Consider the following 16,820-nt stretch of genomic DNA (forward strand, 5'->3'; position numbering starts at 1 on the left):
GACAAACAGTTTTTCAATAACTTTGACACTTACAGAAACCTCTGCTTCTCCATGCCCCTACACAGTCCTAAAAATATACATTTTAAACTAACAGTATCTTGATGCAGATGAAGTGAGGCCTATCTTGCAATATGGTGCATCTTTTGCACTGCTGCTGTCTCACAACAGTGATGCAATGGCAGCGCAAAAGAGGTGCAAAGCCATCATAAAATTGCCCTTAACATTTTAAATTATTGTTTCAGGATGCCAATAAGATGTGTCCTATCCAGAGGTTTGTTTCAGGTGAGGCCTACTCAGGGTTCCAAATGAAACTTCGAGTTGTTGAAGAGTACAGAGGAGATAATACATGTGAAGGCCTACCAATGAAGTAAGTCATGTACACTTCACTCTTGAACAAAGGCCAGACCTCTTTTGTGTCTGTGGACAGACCTAAACTTAATCTGCACAATGTCATTCGTAAACTTAGGAAACACAGGTGATATAATTGAAAAATGTGGAGATTCTTTTCCTCATTTCACAATCACATCACCTGTGTTGCCTTTGCTTAGGTATCTCATAGTGCAGATGTAGTCCAGCATATGAAACAGTACCCAGAAATGCACACTGCATGCAAGAACTTTGACACTTACAAAAGCTTCAGCTTCTGCATGCCCCCTACACAGTGCTAATTATATACATTTTAAACTGATGGTATCTTGCTGGAGATGAACTGAAACCTATCTTGCAACATGGTGCATCTTTTACACAAAAGTGACCCACAGCGGAGCAAAAGAGGCGCACGGCCATCATAAATCTGACTCTAACATTTTAAATCATTGTTTCAAGATGCCGATAAGGTGTAACCTATCCACAGATTTGTTTCAGGTAAGTCCTACTCAGAGTTGCAGATGAAATCTAGGTTTGTTGAAGAATACAGAGGAGATAATACATGTGCAGGCCTACCAACGAAGTGTGTCATGTCCACTGCACTCTTGAACAAATGTCAGACCTCCTCTGTCTCCAGGAACAGGCCTAAACCTCATCTACACAATGTGATGTGTAATGTTAGGAAACACAGGTAATATAATTGAAAAACGTGCTATTTTTTTTGCTCATTCCACAATCATATCACCTGTGTTTCCTTTGCTTAGGTATCTCATTGTGGAAATGTAGTCTATCATATGAAAGACTACGTAGAATATGAGCACTGTATGCAACAACTTTGACACTTACAGAAGCCTCACCTTCTCCATGCCTCCTACACAGTTCTACATGTACATCATAAATGCAAACAGTACAGAATTAATTATACATGTTAAATGGTTTATTTTTGCTGTTCTCAGAATGTATCAAATTTCACTAAAAACAGTGACTTGAAGGTATTCATCATATAACAGCGGGGAAAAAAAACCACAATCAAAATGATTGTGTTTAAAAAACCCATACAACATAACAAATCAGAATTCAGAACTCCTTAAAGTTAACTTACTTTCCATGACGTCGAAGGATGTCCTATGAACAGCTTACACTCTGTTGTGCTGTTATTACTTTCAGCCCGCCACTTTCTGAAAGAAAACCTCCATCGTTTTGAAAAATATGTTACATACAATAAATGACTTCTCGCTCTCTACCACACGTTTCCACAAGGCCAAATCGTGTCAGAGCCATTTATAACTCTTGGAATTCTTGTAAGCCAATCCCGTCATGTTGTATTTCCGCAACTTTCAGAATTAAAATGTTGAAGATCATTTTCACAATCCTGGACTACTAATATCTTACCCTTCTTGCTCACTCATGTTCTACATTTCCTATGACACTGATACTGCTTACTATGAAGCAGACTTACACTACCTCTATGACTACTACAATTATTTAATTCTCTACATCACTTTTAATCACAAAGCAATATAAAACAGTAGACAGCATTGCAGACTTACATTCCCTCTACTCCATGTTTTGATTGGCTGCTTGAATTAGCTTATAAAAAGAAATAGTTTTTCTGAACTCATTCAAAGTGCACTTATTTTTCCAGGACGTCCAGTGTTATGGTAAGAAGTTATGTCTCTGTACTACACTTATCCTCAAGGCCAAATCGTGTAGGAGCCATTAGAACTTCTTCAAATTCCTCAGAGCACATCCCGAGATTCCCTAAAATTTTGGTTTTAAAAACACCAGGTAAGAATTTTTAAGGTCATACGGCAATTTTTTTTTGAAAATTAAAACAGCATCGTTGCAGAATGACCAGCCATTTCTAGACTTTAAATAAGCTGTGTAATGTCCTGATGTTATTGAAGGACCGTCATGATATATAATTGCTACAGTTACAAAAGTCCTTCCTGATATTGACAACTGTGAAGCCACAAATTTTTTTATTAAAGTTGTCAATTTTGTTCCATCAGGCCTACATCGTTGGAACATTAAAATGACATACTGGCCATATGTTTGTATAAATAATGTTGACATCATTTCAGATTTACATTGGCTACATTCCATGTTGTGATCAGCTGCTTTTACTACCTTATTAAAGGAGACTGATTTACTGTCTGGCAAAGTTAAATATATAAATCTTTCTGAGTCTACACTAGTAGTACTTGATACCCTACAGTTCTCGCAGTCATGCTGCCATTGATAAGAAAGCCCAAACAGGTGATCTACATCTACACCTTCAGCATGCAATACATCAAGCATATACATTAAAAACTCCTAACAATCTTGCTGAATATTTTGAGAGAATTGTGTTTGGCCTGAACATCTGTCTAACAGATTTCGAATTTCAGACACACTTTCTATTTTTGTTCTATCAGTGCTACATTTCTCTAACACAGAATTTAACAAACTGCATAATCTTTGATCAGAATTGACCACAATCTCTTCTTTTACATTTTCTAGAGAAAACAAAACATTAACCAGTACATTAGCATAGCAGTTGACACCAGAAGTGTTTTCAAATTGAAAACCAACAACATCTTCAACAGAATCCTTTTTGTTTCTGCTTATAATTTCAGGTTCATCGACTTTTAGTCTTTTTGCTACAACCTCCCCAGTATTGGTCACATTTCTTCGTTTCCGGCCTACCACACGTTTCTCAAACAAAGGATATTGAGGCAAATGTGGCGCATACTCTCTTTTCAACCTATTGTATTCCTTAACACAATCTAGATCCGCACAAATGTTTGTGACATCACACTCAATCAAGTACAAGCCCGATAAAGTTCTAACTCTTGACAATGCCACATATGCCATACCCTCCTTGAACACAGAACTGCCAATATTCACCAATGCACTGTCTACACTTAAACCTTGCGATTTATGGATTGTCACCACATATGCCAAGCAAACAGGAAACTGCTTACGGCGAACATATAAGTCTTTTACACAACCCTAAACCCTAAAATACTACACCCCAGCATGACCCTACACTACGCAAACACTACAACACTACCCTAAACCCTAAAACACTACCCCCAGCATGACCCTACACTACGCAAACACTACAACACTACGCAAAACCCTAAAACACTACACCCCAGCATGACCCTACACTACGCAAACACTACAACACTACCCTAAACCCTAAAACACTACCCCCAGCATGACCCTACACTACACAAACACTACAACACTACCCTAAACCCTAAAACACTACCCCCAGCATGACCCTACACTACGCAAACACTACAACACTACCCAAAACCCTAAAACACTACACCCCAGCATGACCCTACACTACGCAAACACTACAACACTACCCTAAACCCTAAAACACTACCCCCAGCATGACCCTACACTACGCAAACACTACAACACTACCCTAAACCCTAAAACACTACCCCCAGCATGACCCTACACTACGCAAACACTACAACACTACCCTAAACCCTAAAACACTACCCCCAGCATGACCCTACACTACGCAAACACTACAACACTACCCAAAACCCTAAAACACTACACCCCAGCATGACCCTACACTACGCAAACACTACAACACTACTCTAAACCCTAAAACACTACCCCCAGCATGACCCTACACTACGCAAACACTACAACACTACCCTAAACCCTAAAACACTACCCCCAGCATGACCCTACACTACGCAAATGCTACAACACTACCCTAAACCCTAAAACACTACACCCCAGCATGACCCTACACTACTCAAACACTACAACACTACCCTAAACCCTAAAACACTACCCCCAGCATGACCCTACACTACGCAAACACTACAACACTACCCTAAACCCTAAAACACTACACCCAGCATGACCCTACACTACGCAAACACTACAACACTACCCTAAACCCTAAAACACTACCCCCCAGCATGACCCTACACTACGCAAACACTACAACACTACCCTAAACCCTAAAACACTACCCCCAGCATGACCCTACACTACGCAAACACTACAACACTACCCAAAACCCTAAAACACTACCCCCAGCATGACCCTACACTACGCAAACACTACAACACTACCCTACACCCTAAAACACTACCCCCAGCATGACCCTACACTACGCAAACACTACAACACTACCCTAAACCCTAAAACACTAGCCCCAGCATGACCCTACACTACGCAAACACTACAACACAACCCTAAACCCTAAAACACTACCCCCAGCATGACCCTACACTAAACAACCACCACAACTCTACACTACACTAACACAACACTACACTACACAACACTACACTACACAATCACTAACCCACGAAAAAATTAACACAAACCCACTTACCTCTCTCGTCATCGTGGTTTTCACAACGCAAATGCATTTACCATACATGCCTCTAAAACGTAATTCTTTGTAAAGGCATGCGCGATAAATGCACATGCGTTTTGAAAAAATGCGGGATAATGGTATGCGAGGTCAATGACCTTGCGGGATAATGGTATGCGGACTGAAAGTCTGCGGGATAAAAAATGCGGGAAAATGGCTGCAAACCATGATTAGCAGCAGACTTCCCTGGTGAGCACTAGCTTTACTACAGTGATCTAATGAGCAACTAGAGTGCTAACATTCAGAATTTATGGCAAATGTGTGACACATCTGAATGCCTTCTTGATAGAACCAAAGTAAACAAGCATTGAAAATGCAATAGATCTCGCCCTCGTTTAAGTTAAAGCCATTCTGTTTGTAATGAGGTGGCTTTTTAGCTTTGCTTTTATTAGTGTTTTTAAAACTTTCATGTAAATAACATGCATATGTATGCATATATGTATATGTATGCATGCATTTATATTTATATAGATATGCAGATTATATATGTTTATATATGTATATTACCTACTGGCGATAGCCAGTGGGTGTAAATAGTTAGGATTTTTTCTCTATGGGATTTCTGAAAATTCTATGTCTAATAACTTTGGCGTTTGTGGACGGAATTGGCTGAACTTTCCAGGAAAATGGCACATTTTGTTTCTGAGCAGCCCCTGAAAATTTGGGGGGTTTTCGTCAAGGGGGGGCCGAGAAAAAAGGGGGGTCCCAAAACGCGTTTTTCCCATTCATTTTTCCATAGGGCGGTTGGACGCACTTTTAGCTCGAACGGCTGAATAGATTTACATGAAACTTGGCAAAATTGTAGATATGGTTTGCCTGACGTGCCTTTGCTATGTCTCAATATATGTGCTCCAGTGGATTTTGAGAAATTAACGTTTAAAAAAAAATATATATCTGTGACAGCGCTCCGGTTAGCGCCCCGGTTCGCGTACCTGACGCGTAACGGAACTTCGTGAAGCGAAGCTGATTGGCTCTCCGGTGTCTGTCAACATTCTAAACAGTCCGGAGCGGCCGCCATCTTGTCTCTCGGTAGGATCGAGAGACAAGATGTGGTGAAAAACGAAGGGGGAAATGAAGGAAAGGGGGCAAGGTAGACCCCTCCTGACCCCCTAGGATTGATGAGGGGGATATTAAAGTGCCCCGCGGGGCAAAAAATAAAAAAAACATTTTTTTTTGCGATTTTACGCTGTAGAGGCGCGTCCCGGTACGCGAACCGGGCAGCTCACCGGGCAGCTAACCGGGCAGCTAACCGGCAGCATAGCTGTCAACATTGTAAACAGTCCGGAGCGGCCGCCATCTTGTCTCTCGGTAGGTTCGAGAGACAAGATGTGGTGAAAAAAGAAGGGGGAAATGAAGGAAAGGGGGCAAGGTAAACTCCTCCTGACCCCCTAGGATTGATGAGGGGGATATTAAAGTCCCCCGCGATTTTTTGCGGTAGAGGCGCTTCCCGGTACGCGAACCGGGCAGCTAACCGGCAGCGTAACGGGAGTCCGCCATCTTGTGTTTTTGGAGCGTCCGGTTCGCGTACCGGGTAGCGTCCCGGTAAGCGTAACAAGGGGAAAACCAAGAGAAACAGTAAAAAAAAAATGAAGGGAATAGATTTTCAGCAAACTTGGCAAAATTGTAGGGACTGTTTGTTTGATGTGCCTTTGCAAGGCCTCAAGATATGTGCACGTGTGGATTTTGTCTAATTAAGGTTAAAAAAAATATATATATCTGTAAGCGTGCTCCGGCACGCTTACGTTACGGGTTTTGTTTGCGCTGCAGAGCCGATACGTCACGGTTATGCGACGCGTCATGAGGCGTCTCACGTGGCTACGTGATACGTCACGTAATAAAGAATATATTTTACAGCTATAGATATTAGCTTTTAAAAAACCAATGAAATTCACTGAAAAAACCATAGGTTATAGACCATATATAGTTAGGAATTTGCATTTACAAAACCTTGAAAATTCACTGAAAAAACCATAGGTTAGAGACCATATATAGTTAGCTGGACATTTTATTGACATAAAACCAATGAAATTCCATATATAGTTAGTTGCACTAACTATATATCGCGCACCCGCAATCCACTGCTGATGATGTCACATATTACATCATTCATGACATGGTCAGTGACATCACTGATGACATCACTGATGACATCTCAAATGACATCACTGATGACATCACTGATGACATCATCCAGTGACTGTGTGTTTCTGTAAAGTTTAAATATGTTTGATATATTGAAGAATGAGTGGATGTATAAGTGTCTGGATGAAGGATTTAGTAGGTGCGTGACTGACTGTATGAGTGAGTGAATAAATGTGTCGTACTAAATGCATGGGTTAGTGACTAAACTGTCTGAATGTGTGCTTCAGTATGTCTGTTGTGATGTAAACTGCTGCATGTGTGGATCATTAGCTATACAAGAGGCTATATATGTTATTGATTGGTTGCCCAAGTATTTGTATGGGAGATTGAGTTTGTGTGGGGGTGGCTGGGAGGTGTGTGACTTTGTGCATAGATGTGTGAGCAGTTGATTCACTAGGTGTATGAGTTCAAGAGTGCATGTGGAAACAGCTACATGGGCGGTTGACTGTGTGCATGAGTGTATTGATGAGTGAATGGATATCTCAATGCTACATGTCATAGTAAGTACATATGTAAAACACAGTACATGTGAGAGTTGGCATATATAAATAACTGTGCATGAGAGCCACTGAATGTGTGAGTGGCTGTATGGATCATTGTGAACTTGTATCAGGGATTGTATAGGAGAGTAAATATGTGTTAGTATATGTTTGAATAAGTAAGGTGTGTATAACTGTATAGTTGAGGAAATGGAGGTGTGATTGATTCTTTGCATGACTGACTAGGTGTGTGAGTAACTCCATGGATGAGTGACAGTGTGTGAGTGTTTGTATACACTGAGTGTATCTAAGGTTATATTAGAGTCTGAAGAGGTTTATCGTATTAGCACAAGAATGATGTCAAATGAGATGTCATCAGTGATGTCATTTGAGATGTCATCAGTGATGTCATCAGTGATGTCACTGACCATGTCATGAATGATGTAATATGTGACATCATCAGCAGTGGATTGCGGGTGCGCGATATATAGTTAGTGCAACTAACTATATATGGAATTTCAATGGTTTTGTGTGAGTAAAATAAGGTTTTTTAAATGCTAATTCCTAACTATATATGGTCTATAACCTATGGTTTTTTCAGTGAATATATATATATATATATATATATATATATATATATATATATATATATATATATATATACTGATTTTTAATCAGTTTGGACAATTAAGTGTGTTCCATGCCTTATGAATTCATGCCCACTTGGGCAAAACACATTGTTTGGATTTTTTTTGGAGTTTATTAATAGCATGGATACCATGTTTTCAATTAAGAAATATAAATTGCATTGTTTGTTTAAATGTCAACATTGACACTTTATATTCTTTATATGTGCATTACAACATCTCAAATGCGGGGCATCACTAAATTAAGTATGTATCAGTTTAAACTTGAAGCTTGTTGTGAATATTCAACTATGGCCGCCTCCTTTGTTCAACAAACCTGAAGTTATGAGGAAGTAGTCCTACTTTTATGTTGTGCACTTAATTTGCTTTTTTTCACTTTAAAAAACTTAGAATGTCATGACTGAATTCACCCGTGACCAAGGTGCGGCTGCACCGAAACGCGTCGGGCGTTTGAACCATTTTGCTGAAATAAATCTATCACGCTTATGGAGATTGTGGCTCGAGTTTCCTTCTTTTCTACCCAGAAAGTTGGTTTGACATATATATATATATATATATATATGTTGCGGCGTGATCAAGGGCATACCTTGCCAGAAACGCGTAGCTGCTCTGTGCTTCAATTAAAATCTGCCGAAGCTGAATCATTGTGGTCCGTCTCCCTTTGTTTGCTGGTGTGTGCTCGGGGCCAGGCTGGGTCGGAGACGCCGAGAGAGATTCAAGGAGAGTCACGTGGTATATATATATATATATATATATATATATATATATATATATATATATATATATATATATATATATATATATATAACCTACTGGCGGTCGCCAGTAGGTAGTTATAGTTAGGATTGATTTCCATAGGGAAATCGCAACATTCTATTTGGAATAACTTTGGCTCCTTCTTTGAAAGTTTGGGGGGGATTCGTCAAGTGGGGGCCGAGATAAAAGGGGGGTCCCAAAACGTGTTTTCCCCATGGTAATTTCCATAGGGCGGTCAGTCGCACTTTTAGCTCGAACGGCTGAATGGATTTTCACCAAACTTGGCAAAATTGTAGGGACTGGTAGCCCGAGGTGCCTTTGCTATGTCTCAAGATATGTGCTCCAGAGGATTTTGAGTAATTTAGGTAAAAAAAAAATTATATATCTATGGCAGCGCCCCGGTACGCGCACCGGGGAGCGCTCCGGGCACGCCACGCGACTTGCGCACGGGAAGCTGATTGGCTCTCGGGTGTCTGTAAACATTCGAAACAGTCTGGAGCGGCCGCCATCTTGACCGAGACACAAGAGGTGGCTAAAAACAAAAGGGGGAAATGACCAAAAGGCACAGACACACCCCACACATCCCACACACACACCTCCCCCCACACACACACACACCTCACAGACACATCCACACATCCCACACATACATACACATTCTACACACATACCCCCCCCCACACACACCCCACACACACCTCACACACCCACACTCCCACCTATACCCACACACACACCTTACACACCCACATCCCCAGCCACACCCACACCGACACCTTACACATCCACACCCACATTCCACACACCCACACTCACACACACCCACAGTCACACACACTCACACACACACACCTCCCCCCCCACACACACACACACACCTCACAGACACATCCACACATCCCACACATACATACACATTCTACACACATACCCCCCACACCCACACGCACCCCACACACACCTCACACACCCACACTCCCACCTACACCCAAACACCCCACATACCCACACCCACACACACACCTTACACACCCACATCCCCAGCCACACCCACACCGAAACACCCCACACCCCCACACCGACACCTTACACATCCACACCCACACCCACATCCCACACCCACACTCACACACCTCACCCCCCCAACACACACACACACGCACACACAGATACCTCACAGACACACCCCACACATCCCACACACACACCTTCCCCCCCCACACACACACACACCTCACAGACACATCCATACATCCCACACATACATACACATTCTACACACATACCCCCCACACCCACACACACCCCACACACACCCCACACACACACCTTACACACCCACATCCCCAGCCACACCCACATACCCCACACACCTATACACCTCATCCCCCCCAGACACACACACACACACACACACACACCTCACAGGCACACCCCGCACATCCCCCACACACACCTTCCCCCCCACACATGGGGAGCGTACTACGGGGAAAACAGAGTGAAACAGGAAAATAATAATTCAAAGTGATTAGAGGTAGGGTAGCTCTGCATAGAGTTGTTGTGTTGTTTGGGTGTTTTAAGTACCAACATGTAGGTACCAATGTTGAGTCTTAAATTTAATGTACACTGTCTCCTCTGTAGATATTTTGCATGTTGTTATAGAAGTTATTGTGGTATATGGAATCCATACCATAGTCTGTCAGGAAAGCAGAAAGAACATGGAGGCAGGAGATGAAAAAGAGATGTCAAATACACATTGGAGATAATATAGTGGGAGAAAGCAAGTATCTATGAGCAAAATTACTAGGTAACACAAAAAAGTTGCACAGTATACTATAAGTCTGACTTTACATTATAATCAATTTGGTACTAGTTTAAGAATTACATATAAAAATGAATAATGTCTCAAACAATTTTCGAATTATTAAATATACATTTATTTTTGAGATTCATTTTCCAAATTAAATATAACGTCTAACATTTGACTGTCCGAAATGTCCTCATTTTGAAGGAGGAAATCCACAGATTCTTCACATTGTAGAAGTTCATGGTCTCGTGATTCGTCCATGAATTCAATGTCATTTGGTTCAATGTTTTCTTCATTGTTCTTTTCAAGGACAATTTCAAATGAAACATTTTTGTTCTCCTTCCATTTTGGCTGAAATTTGCATTAAAAATATATATCAGTAGAGATAGGGCACTGTTGGGTTTAAGTTTAGATAGGTAGTTTTTAACAGTGAATTTATCTTTGGGCAGTGTATGGTATCAGACTGGAAGTAGAAATATAAAAAAGTGTATGTGATGAAACCTAAGTAAATTCATAATTATACAAGACAAGCCTAAATCCATCCATAACTATAACAGAGAAGTCTATCTAAATCTATAACTATTACAGAGGGATAGTATATAACTATCGGAAAAAGTTTTCCATATTAACTTAAAGTGCACAATATACTTCAGTTTTCAAAATAACAACTTACCTTTAAAAAGAAGTTGAAGTTATTAGTGAAAATCCTTTTGAAATGTACACCAGGAAGTAGTAGTCAAAATGGCTGTGTTTCCCTCTCTTTCTTTATATATATTCATGTACATAACCAATCAAATGTCAGGTAAAAAAAGTAGAAAATGAAAGTAACATTTTAATTATCAATTTTAACACTTCAGATGTGTTTTTGTGAAGTAATTTACCTCAGGGTATTTAGAGAGGTCTACAGGCTAAATGGCTCAATGGAATTCCATCGAATTTGGGAAAATGGTAGGGATTGGTATGTAGTATGAGCTATTCTATATTTGGTGAAAGTGTCTCCAGTGGTTTTTATGTAAATTAACTTAACATTTTTTTAGAGCGCTTCCCGGTGCGTGCCCCGATACGCGTACCGGCAGCGCTACGGCAGTCCTCCATTTTGTTTTCGGTAGATTTAAGACAGAAAATTGAGGACAAACAACGTTGGGAATGGGTATAAGGGGGCATCGTAGGCACTCCTTGACCCTCTAGGTTTTTCTGAGGGGGTCTTAGGAGGCCCAAATAGGCAAAGGAAAATGGTGAAAAATAGTGAAAAAAGTCAGAAAAAGATAATCATTTGGGGTGATCAGAGATAGGGTAGCCCTGAAAAGGGCTTTTGGGTTCTGTGGCTGATTTAGGTACCTACAAGTAGGTACCAATGCACAGTCTTAAATTCAGGAGGAATATTCTATTCCCCTCATCTGAAAAGTGCACACCATCTCCTCTGTGAATATCTTGCATGTTGTAACGCAAGTTATTATTGAATATTGAACCCATTCCATAGTCTCTCATGTAAGCAGAAACAGATTTATTTACATGTTTCCGTGCTTTCTCAAATTGTGGACAACATTGATTGGACCACTTCCATTTCTGTCTTTGGCATATATTGGGATATACCAAGGCAGTTTGAGGTAAAAGTGCCATCAATTGATCAAAGGTGTCCTTTTAAAAGCATTTCCAGACCTACCCCAGTCAAAGTGCCCAAGTCATTTCCTCCACAGTGCACAATTAAAAGGTCAGGGTGTGGCAAATGCAAAAAGGTTTTCACCAATGGCATCAATTGGTGACATCTCAATCCTCTCTGGCCAATCCATTTAATCTTCACATTTGGTAAGTCAAGGTTGTGATAATTTCTGTTAGCTGCATACCTTTGAGCCCAGTGGATATAGCTATGTACAATAATCCAGACAGAATACATGGTGAGAGGAAGTTCTGGTGCAGTCAGATGAAGTGTAGAAATGAAATGGCAGTTGGAACAGTAGGAGTTTGCAAAAAAAACCTGTGGAGTTTCAGTGCTCTTGAATCACAAGCAATGATTGGTAGATTGAGATAGTTGAAAACTGAAAGTTAGGGCGCATGGTTGTGTTCTGTGTAAGAAGTAATTTGAATGGTTAAAAAAAGTTATTTAAAGAAACATTGCACCAGATAAGCTGGTGTATTGAGTGGTCAAACACCCTTGCTCATTTGATTTGCAACATTGTAGAATAAACTTTTAACCCTGGGAGCTCAGTGAGGATGGAGTTGATATGGTAACAGGTAGAAAGGGCTGAGGGGGGGAAGGGTGTTGATTTGAAAATAGAGAGGGAAGAGTTTTGATTGGTTACCATGAGGAATATGTGTGTACAATTAGAGGTTTTCTGTGCCATTAATGGTTCCAGTGCCTGGAGAACATACCTTTTGCTCTGCTAAAGAAATATTGGTGTGTGTATCTGACACTGTTGTGAATCTCCTAGAGCATTTGTAAAGGTGAGTTATGATTCATTTAATATACATAGAGACTTGTACACTCTATGGAGAAGATTTGGAAGCAAATTGTGTTTTTTTAATGTTGCTTTGTGTCATGCTTTTTGATAATGCTTGGTAAAAAGTTTTTACTGCATAGAGGAATTGTATTTTGTAAAATTGTGAAGTTTTAGTAGTGACATGGAATGCTTGTACATAAGACCTGTGCTGTGTTTCCTAAATGTGATGTCAAAAACGATTTTGGGGAAATTGAATGGCTTTTACATTTTTTAAAAGGAATAAAGAATGTGTGCATGTTTAAAGAAATAAATTTGACTCTTTACAATGATGTTACCTGTGTTAACTCAGTGTAGGAAGCATATTGAGTTTGTTTGAATAGAGGAATTGTATTTTGTAAAATAGTGAGGTTTCAGTAATGACATGGAATGCTTGTACATAGGACCTGTGCTGTGTTTCCTAAATGTGATGTCAAACACTATTTTGAGGAAAATGAATGGCTTTTACATTTTTGAGTATAATGTGACGCGGAGGTTTAAAAAGTGACGCATCTACCTACATGCGTCACTTTTTAAATATGGCGGAAAAAGGTACATGTTTGGGCTTTCCTGGGGAGCGTGAGAGAGTAAATTGGAAAAGGAAGGAGAGACCCTCAAAGAATTCTACAACTGGAGCAGGAGAGAAAAATATGTATAGGAATAGAAGGCAGAATCAGTTTAGAGACATTCGTAAACTAATGTTTCGCAATAGGGTGGTTTTAAATTTGTTAAACATTAGGAAAGGTAAACAGAGCTGCTTTTTATAAGAAAAAGAAAAGTGTAGAGAAGATTGTTGATCAGGCTTTTGAAGTTAAGAAAAAATTATGTATTTTAATAATCAATAGAATGAGGACACTTAACAAGACAATTGATGTTTTCAAATCCAACAGTAGATGGAAAAGAGTAATTAATCGGACTAATTTTTGTAAAGTTTTTTCGGGAGAATGGATGCACAGTTCAAGTTGTGAGCCGTTTTTTAATGAGGAGAGTTACTTCCAGGATAATGATTTAGTGCATGCAGTTGACACCTGTGGTCGAGCGTATGAAGTGAAAGACGGTTGTCCGATTGAAAAAGAGAAACTTGTGCCTAGAGAATCAGAAGAGGTGTTAACTGATGAAGTTTTAGGGAGACGTACTAAGGGTCCAGTGTACACTTGTAGTAGTATTTGTAGTGTGCGACAGGAATCAATTGATTTGTTTTGTAATTTCTTACGTACATATAGTAAGAAAAGTCTAAAGCAGAAAGTGAAGTTGTTGCAAGACTTAGATCCTTGCAGAGTGAGAGAAAACAGGTTTGCACGGGCATTCCCTGGCTTGTCTTTCTAGAAAAGTCTGTCAGAGTGTTTTTCATCATTTTAGGAAGTTAGCAGTGCATCATACCAAAATGAGGAAATTAGTGAGAATGTCGTAGTATGCAAAAAGTCCAGCACTTAAGCTTAAACAATTAAACAGTGCTCTTTTGCATGGAACTGAATTAGATGTGAAGAAGATTTGTGAAGAAATTGAGATTTGTTATTTTTGTGAAAAAGAGGACAGTGTAGAAATTGACACAGCAATACAAGGTAATGTGGAAGACAATGTACAGATTTCAAATACAGAAAAGTTTGAGCAGGAAATTACCGGGTTTAAGGTGAAATCAAGTGAAAGGCCGAATTTTACTTGTGTGTGTTGTTGACGAAGTCATTATAAGCATCAAACTAGATTAGTTGATTTATATGTAAAAAGTGAAAAGATGAATAATTATGATATGAAAGATTTTGCAACTTATTTGTGGGTGGAGAATTGTTTTGATTTGAGTTCTGATCAGCGTATTTGTAAGTATTGTTATGATAAATTAAATCAAAACAGAAGGCCTGCTAGAGCTGTTCATAATAATCTGGAGTTGGTAGACATTCACCGTGAATTGATGGATTTAAATACATATGAGTCTATTTTGATTCAATGTGTCCATCCTTTTCAGGCAATTGTTCGCATGGAGCCTAAGATAGGGAAATTGCCTCCTACAGATTTGCAGAGAGGATTAAAGGGAAAAGTTGTTTATTTGCCTCTAGATTTCCCAAAAAATATTGATACAATTGGTATATAAAAAGTAGAAGAGGAACCTTTAGTTATTCTAGTTAATGGGGTTCCGACAAAGAGTAAAAACATCTGCCAAGATTTAGTGGATGTTAGGAAAGTCAAAAAGGCAACGTTGTATTTAGTCAAAAACAATGAGTATTACAAAGATGTATGTATTGCAGCAGAGGAAACAGCTGCAGATGAAGACAGTGATTGTTCAGGCGGCCAAATTGAAAAAGTTGATGTGTCTAGAAGTGAAGAAATATATGAACATTATACTGTTCATCCTTTGCATTCCAAAGAAGTAATGGGGAATGCAATTGAATTGTTTCAAATGAAAGCAGCAAAAGGAAGTCCCATTAGTATATGGGAACAAAGTTTGGAAGCTAGTTGTTTTCCACAGCTATTTCCAACAGGTCGAGGTGGACGATATGACGATCGACCACTTCAAATTCCTGCATCTGAATATCGAACTGTAAGATTATATGCTGAAGATCCAAGGTTTCGTCAATGCATTCCCTATTTGTTTCATCTACTGTATGAAAGTGACTTGTATGGGCTTTCTTATGCAGTAAACCATATACTGAAAAGTGGAGCACATCTGCAAAATGTTTCGGCGATGGACTTTATGGAGAAAGTGAATCTGCAAGATAATATTTTAGAATCTCATCAATCTCATGGCATGTCAGCGTGGTACAAACGAGTATTGGTACCGTCGTCATGGGGAATTGAAATGTATGATAAGAAACTGAGGAACTCCTACATGGTTCCTCACTCTTAGCTGTGCCGAGTATGCATGGGACGACTTACTTCAATTTCTACGAGAGGCAAATGCAAATATTCAAAATATAGAATTCAAAACACCTGGAGAACTGTGTTCTTTGGATCCAGTGAATGTATGCAGATATTTCAATCATAGTTTGAAGCTATGATGTCTTTTATTACCAACAAGAAAAATCCTCCCTTTGGAGAGGTTTTGGATTTCTTTTGGAGAAAGGAGTATCAAGCGAGAGGTGCTCCTCACATACATATGTTGTTATGGATTAAAGATGCACCCAAATTTGGAACAGATTCGGATGAGACAGTGATGAGCTTCATTGAAGAGTATTCAACATGTGCTGTTCCGAAAACTACAGAAGAAAACAGTTTAAGGCAACAAGTTTTACGCTTTCAATCCCATCGTTGTGGAAAGTACTGTCGTCGAAAATTCAGAAACAAGGACAAGTTCTACACAAAATGTCATTTCGGCTTTCCACGACAAGTGATTTCTAAAGGAAGAGTAAATAATTTGATGTCTTCTCTGCGACATACTGTGACGAGGAAAATCACCAAAAAATACATACAATTTAAAAAGAAACGAAGAGTCCAAGTACATCAACGACTACAACCCAGTGATTTTGTCCATGTGGAATGCTAACATGGATATTCAGTTCGTTGCTGACAACTCTATTGCTGTGGCTCGATATGTGACGTCTTACATCACAAAAAAAGAAAAGACAGAACTGAAGGAAATGTTGGAGGGCATTTCACATGAAAAGAGTCTAAGCAAGAAATTATACAGTTACAGTCTGAAGATGTTGTCGCATCGAGAAATTGGAGCATATGAATGTTCTGATCGATTGTCGTCAGCAAGTCTCTATGCCAAATCTAGAACCATCATTTGAGTCTAGGTCTTGCTGCAACACG

The sequence above is a fragment of the Lissotriton helveticus genome, chromosome 2_1 (genome assembly GCF_964261635.1).
Source record: "Lissotriton helveticus chromosome 2_1, aLisHel1.1, whole genome shotgun sequence".
Lineage (NCBI taxonomy): Eukaryota > Metazoa > Chordata > Amphibia > Caudata > Salamandridae > Lissotriton > Lissotriton helveticus.